This window comes from Haliotis cracherodii, unplaced genomic scaffold (genome assembly GCF_022045235.1).
Source record: "Haliotis cracherodii isolate W230 unplaced genomic scaffold, xgHalCrac1.p SCAF_9, whole genome shotgun sequence".
Lineage (NCBI taxonomy): Eukaryota > Metazoa > Mollusca > Gastropoda > Lepetellida > Haliotidae > Haliotis > Haliotis cracherodii.
Genome location: NW_027266343.1, coordinates 47,246,905 through 47,252,904, shown reverse-complemented (window position 1 = coordinate 47,252,904; position 6,000 = coordinate 47,246,905).

Below are 6,000 nucleotides of genomic sequence, written 5' to 3'. Positions count from 1 at the left end.
CCTGGAACTGTGTGTGGGTGACAAGGTCCGGAGTTCACTCACTCAAATAGGGCCTGGGACTGTGTGTGGGTGACAAGGTCCGGAGTTCACTCACTCAAATAGGGCCTGGGACTGTGTGTGGGTGGCAAGGTCCGGAGTTCACTCACTCAAATAGGGCCTGGGACTGTGTGTTGGTGACAAGGTCCGGAGTTCACTCACTCAAATGAGCCTGGAACTGTGTGTGGGTGACAAGGTCCGGAGTTCACTCACTCAAATAGGGCCTGGGACTGTGTGTGGGTGACAAGGTCCGGAGTTCACTCACTCAAATAGGGCCTGGGACTGTGTGTGGGTGGCAAGGTCCGGAGTTCACTCACTCAAATGAGCCTGGAACTGTGTGTGGGTGGCAAGGTCCGGAGTTCACTCACTCAAACAGGGCCTGGGACTGTGTGAGGGTGGCAAGGTCCGGAATTCACTCACTCAAACAGGGCCTGGGACTGTGTGTTGGTGGCAAGGTCCGGAATTCACTCACTCAAACAGGGCCTGGGACTGTGTGTTGGTGGCAAGGTCCGGAATTCACTCACTCAAACAGGGCCTGGGACTATGTGAGGATGACAAGGTCCGGAGTTCACTCAAACAGTGATTGAATGTAGGGATTGTGTGTAAGTGGCAGTTAGTTAGTGAAGGTTGACATGTATATGTCTCACTACGTTAACCATTACTTACAAGACGCTAAGCCCCATTGTTACTCTTCATCCCATTGTATTATGCATTAACTGCCGTCCAACCTGAACCAGCTGTGTAACGATTCATTGCAAGTTTCGGTAAACCAATTTTTGGTGGAGGAAAGTAGTGCTGTACTGCTAACCCAGCCTTCAGCACACGTCACCATACCCACCGCTTGAAGCAACAGTAGCAACCTCTCACATTTGTGGTTGGTCACTTCTCATTAATTACTCTTGTTCATATTTATGTCTTAATCCGTGTGGTGTGACATGGGTATATAAGCCTTGGTCCATGAGATGAAGAGGAAGGCCTTACCCTTAGCCTAGCCATGGTTAGGCAAGGTGCTCCGGGGAACCAACACAATAACCACTTCCGCTGTCAGTACAGGTGGCGCTCATGGCGATAGGTCGCACATAACAACCTCGAGAGCAAAATCCATCAAAATCGTAACTTAAATGGCCAATCTAAAAAAAGCCAAAGAGCAAGCTGTTCAGCAAGTTAGTTCAGTGGATCAAACATCAACGATGTCAAAATCGTCGACTGATAGCGACGCCCCCGACACCGGAGAATCAAGTGACAGCCATGTCGGTGAGCATTTTCGATGACATGAAAACATTTATTAAAGATTCACTCAAAAAAGCCAAACCACTTCCACTTTGTGCTGACCTGGCATAAAATGATTATTGCATATATATCTTGTATAAACCGCAGGCACGTGGCTTCCTACTGCGAACCGTAAACCGACTCTTGTGAAAATGAAACAATACAGCGGACGTTGTTGGAAGATTTTAAGTATCTGCTTGAATGTAAAACATGATCTCTCCTGTGTAAATTCATATACTGATTGGTGTCTGTCCACTAAATGCAGAAGTGGGAACAACACACTGGGAACAAAGAAACTAAAAAGGGGTTGGAGCATCCCGGAGGACACCGACAGTTTAAACAATGTGACGTTATTGAAGACGTTTTGTATAATTGTGAAGCATACACTTATATGTGTCACTATATTCTCTGTTTAATTCACTCGGCATTCTCTACTTATTAGACCAAAATCAACAGAAATGTTTCCTATTCTGTCTTCAAAAATGTCAACTCTGAAAATAAATCCTTCCTTTGGATGAAACTTAGGATATTCGAGAAAACATACCATCAATCTAATAGCTGTAATGCAGTCGACCATAACGAATGTTCGGCGAAAATCATTGGATTCGATAGAGGTGTACAGCAATGCCATCTGGATGTAATGACAAAATAAAAGACTTTCGCAGTCTTTCTAACCAACGAACTGTCAATATCAATGTATTGAGTCTGTTTCTGCCATCCCCAAAAACGTCGACACAGCCATGGACAAGTAAGAACGAAGGCCAAATGATACCATTCATTTGGAAGATTTGTTGGCACTCCTTTAGGAAGCATTGGGACTGCACAAAATAAGAACAAGACTATATTCTGGGTCACTGAAAGAAATTTAACGACTCCAGCAACTTTTGCTGATAGGTGGGCCTACACATTGTAATAGCCAACGGTATCGACTAGAGATTATATCTCTTGATATCGGTTTGAAACGTTTGGCCAAACGAGAACCAGACTCCATTAAATCAGACAAAGACCGCATGTTCTTGAATGTGAAATTTGAGTTCGATGTCCAGGGTAACGCCATTACTCTTCGTCTGTCTGTTGTTGTCCAATAGTGTATATACATGTTTACATCTTAAATGTTAGTCTAGTATTCCGACAGCACCTGTATGCACGGCCTCGAGTAGGATACGTCGTCTCCTTGCTGGACTTGATTTGATTAGAGAGAGAGAGAGAGAGAGAGAGAGAGAGAGAGAGAGAGAGAGAGAGAGAGAGAGAGAGAGAGAGAGAGAGAGAGAGAGAGAGAGAGAGAGAGAGAGAGAGATTGAATTGCACAATAACTTTTTGTCCTTTGTCAATGTGAAATTCGAAATATCGAATATCGCGGATCCTTCTCTTCTAAATTAGGACCATACTATACATAGTTTACACATCAATGCGAATGCGTTCACTGAACAATGGTGCGGTCATGTACATCTCACTGTTTTATGTTAATGAGTTTTAAATATGCAGTGGAGCCTGAACTGGAGCACTATCACTGAACCGTATTGTATTCACCGTTTGTACAAATATTAAACGCCAACGCCAGGGAATAATCAGTCTCGGTTATAGACTGAAACAGATTCCATTGGGCGTAAAAAGTCAAAATAGTGATTGAATTTATATGAATTGATCAATGAAATTATCTGTGATGACACCAGGTGTCACGGTCTATTTACCCACTAAGGCTACCCGACTGCCCCTAATGATTAAATAACAAATTTGCTTCGGCATAATATACTGTTAGCTTATCTATCTGGTTTTATGTTATCTTGTAAATTCCCGTGATTATAATTGACATGTTTAGCATGAAATCTCAATAAAATCAAATCTTTTACTCCATCGAAGCTGGTTGTCTCTTCTCTAACCTTATATCGTTTCATCCAGGCAAAAAACTCATCAGAGATGACAGTTTAGATAACTCTCAATGATAAATATACTGAACCAAATTAAAAACTTCACAATCCTAAAATTTTAACATTTTGACCAGTTATCATTGTGGCCCTTATTGTGTATTTAAACAGTAATGGCCACGCATTGTCTTCAGATAACACCCGTTTTTGTGCAGGTGAATCGATCAAAATCATGTGCACAGCACTATAGTGGCAAAAGTGTTTTTTCACGTGCAACTGATCACGTGGCCATAATACCGCACGTGTTTTCAGCTATACTTGTTAGCAGTCATTAACAAAAAAAGAAAACAAAAGTCTTTACGGCCATTTGTCATGCCACGCCTTTCAAATGTGCAACGTGAACGTGCCACCGGCATGTTGCAGACGGGAACGTCCGTAGCTGAAGTCGCAAGGACGATGGGTTGTAGTCGACGGACAGTTTATGATTTACAGACGCGTCTAAAGCAAACGGGTACCACCGCTGATCGCCCTCGACCAGGTCGACCACGTGTGACGTCACATGCAGAGGATCGTCAGATTGCCTAACGTCACCTCCGTAACCGATTTTTGACGGATACATCAACCAGAAATGAACTGTTTAGGGGTAGACTGAGTGCGCAAACTGTTCGAAACCGTATGAGAACTGCTCACCTTCAAGCACGACAGCCATACTGCGGGCCGATTCTGACAAAATTACACAGACGTCAATGTCAATTGTGGGCACAGCGACGTACGATGGACTCAGAGGAATTGGAATCAAGTCGTCTTCAGTGATGAATCCCGATTTAATCTTCGATTTGCTGATGGTAGGGCGAGGGTGTGGAGACGCCGTCATGAACGTTACGCCCAGTGTTGTGAACAGGAAGTTCGAGGCGGAAGTGTCATGGAGTGGGGTGCTTTCTGTGGCAATGCACATTCCAGGCTTCTTGTCATCCGTGGCAACCTCAACGCTGCTGCTTACCGCGACAGGTACTGGCACCAGAACTTCTGCCTTTTATGGCAGCACATGGACCCGGTTTGATCTTCCAACACGACAATGCCAGAACCCACACAGCAATTTTGACAAGGAATTTCCTTCAGAATGCGGGAGTCAACGTCATGGACTGGCCGTCAAGGTCTCCCGACCTCAATCCCATCGAACACGTCTGGGATGCTCTTGGCAGAAGTCTGCGCACTCTCCAGAACCAACCACAGAATTTGCAAGATCTTGGCACCATTTTGCAGCAACAATGACGTCGTCTTCCCAATCATGTGTTCACAAGCAACACAAGGTCCGTGCGGAGGCGTTGTGTGGCAGTACACATGGTGGCCATACACGCTACTGATTCTCGTGCTTGGGACTTATGATTTAAAATGATGATGTTATTACCGAATACCGTAGGTGCTTGGACCAAATTATGGTTACCACCGTTAATTAAAATCCTTCTTTGGACATTAATGATTAAAAATTACCTTCTCTGATACATTTGTCAGTTGTATATCATATATGGGATTACTTTTAAAAATGTGAAGTTTTTAATTTGGCTCAGTATAGTTGTACAATATAGAGCTCAACAAACAAAATGTTAGATCTACTGGCAATGAAAGCCTTTGAATGTTTAAAATAGATTTAACATTTAAAATACAAGGTATAGAAGGGACAAGGTTGTTAAACCTTCTTGCACGTTGACACGTTGACAAAGGTTACATTTGTGATGTGCTTAGACAGACATACATACATGTGACATATTAGGGTTTCAATTCAAAGGTCGACTTTCGCTTCTTGATCATTTTTGGATATAGAGTTACCGTCATTTGTCCCCTTGCAAAACTATTGCAAATAAACGTGCTAGTCATTGCAATGCTTCAGTGGATGACATATACTCACAAATAGATCAACTTCACGAGGCACGAGTGCCCACTAGCGTATATCAGTGCCTAGTTTCTACTCTTGCCATTTCAAGCCTATATGTGTTGGCTCGATCGTGGCGCCACCCCGTGTAGAACACGGATTGTGTCAATTCTGAGAAAAACGCGATACCCAACCAGATCGTTGTTCTTATTTCGAATGGCTTCACAACGACGACTACCATAGCAGACGACCTGGTCGATCAGATAACGAAAACAAAAGGATGTCTCATCCCTGACAGGCAAACAGAGTACCACAGTTAAGATATGTATTACTGCCGCATTTCGCTCTCGTGAGACTAGTGAGACTACACAGTGACGTCACAATGCACATCGCAGCAACATGAAACGCTCAGCAGGGTGTCGTCTAAACATAGCACTGCATCTCAGTCATAAGCGCCTAACCGAGCACCTTACCGTGGCACAATTGTTATAATTCTTTAAAAATGCTATTGAACCCTGACCTACACATATGACCTAACTGTTTGGTTACATGGAAATGAAATTATCCCGAGTCCTGCACAGTAGGCTCACTGAAAGGAAATACATGTATCATCAGCTGGATTGTATAAATATATGATAATAGCTTCGTGTAATATATAAAGGCAAAATATATTGTTCAGTCCATCTTGGTACTTAGCAGGAAGCTGACACATTGAACCGTAATCAATTTGAAATTCCCTTATATAGTATTTACCACATAGCAATCTGTAATCGGACATTGAAAGAAAAGTGAGTGAGTTTTTAATGTCACTTTGAACAATTATATGGCGGCGTGTCAGTTTATTGTGGAAGGAAATCCTGAGATGGTGATGGACTTCAATGTTACCACGTCAGTGATTCCCACTGGTACGGGTATGATGCTGATAAACCAAGGCCATTCATGCCGAAGTTAGGATTCGAA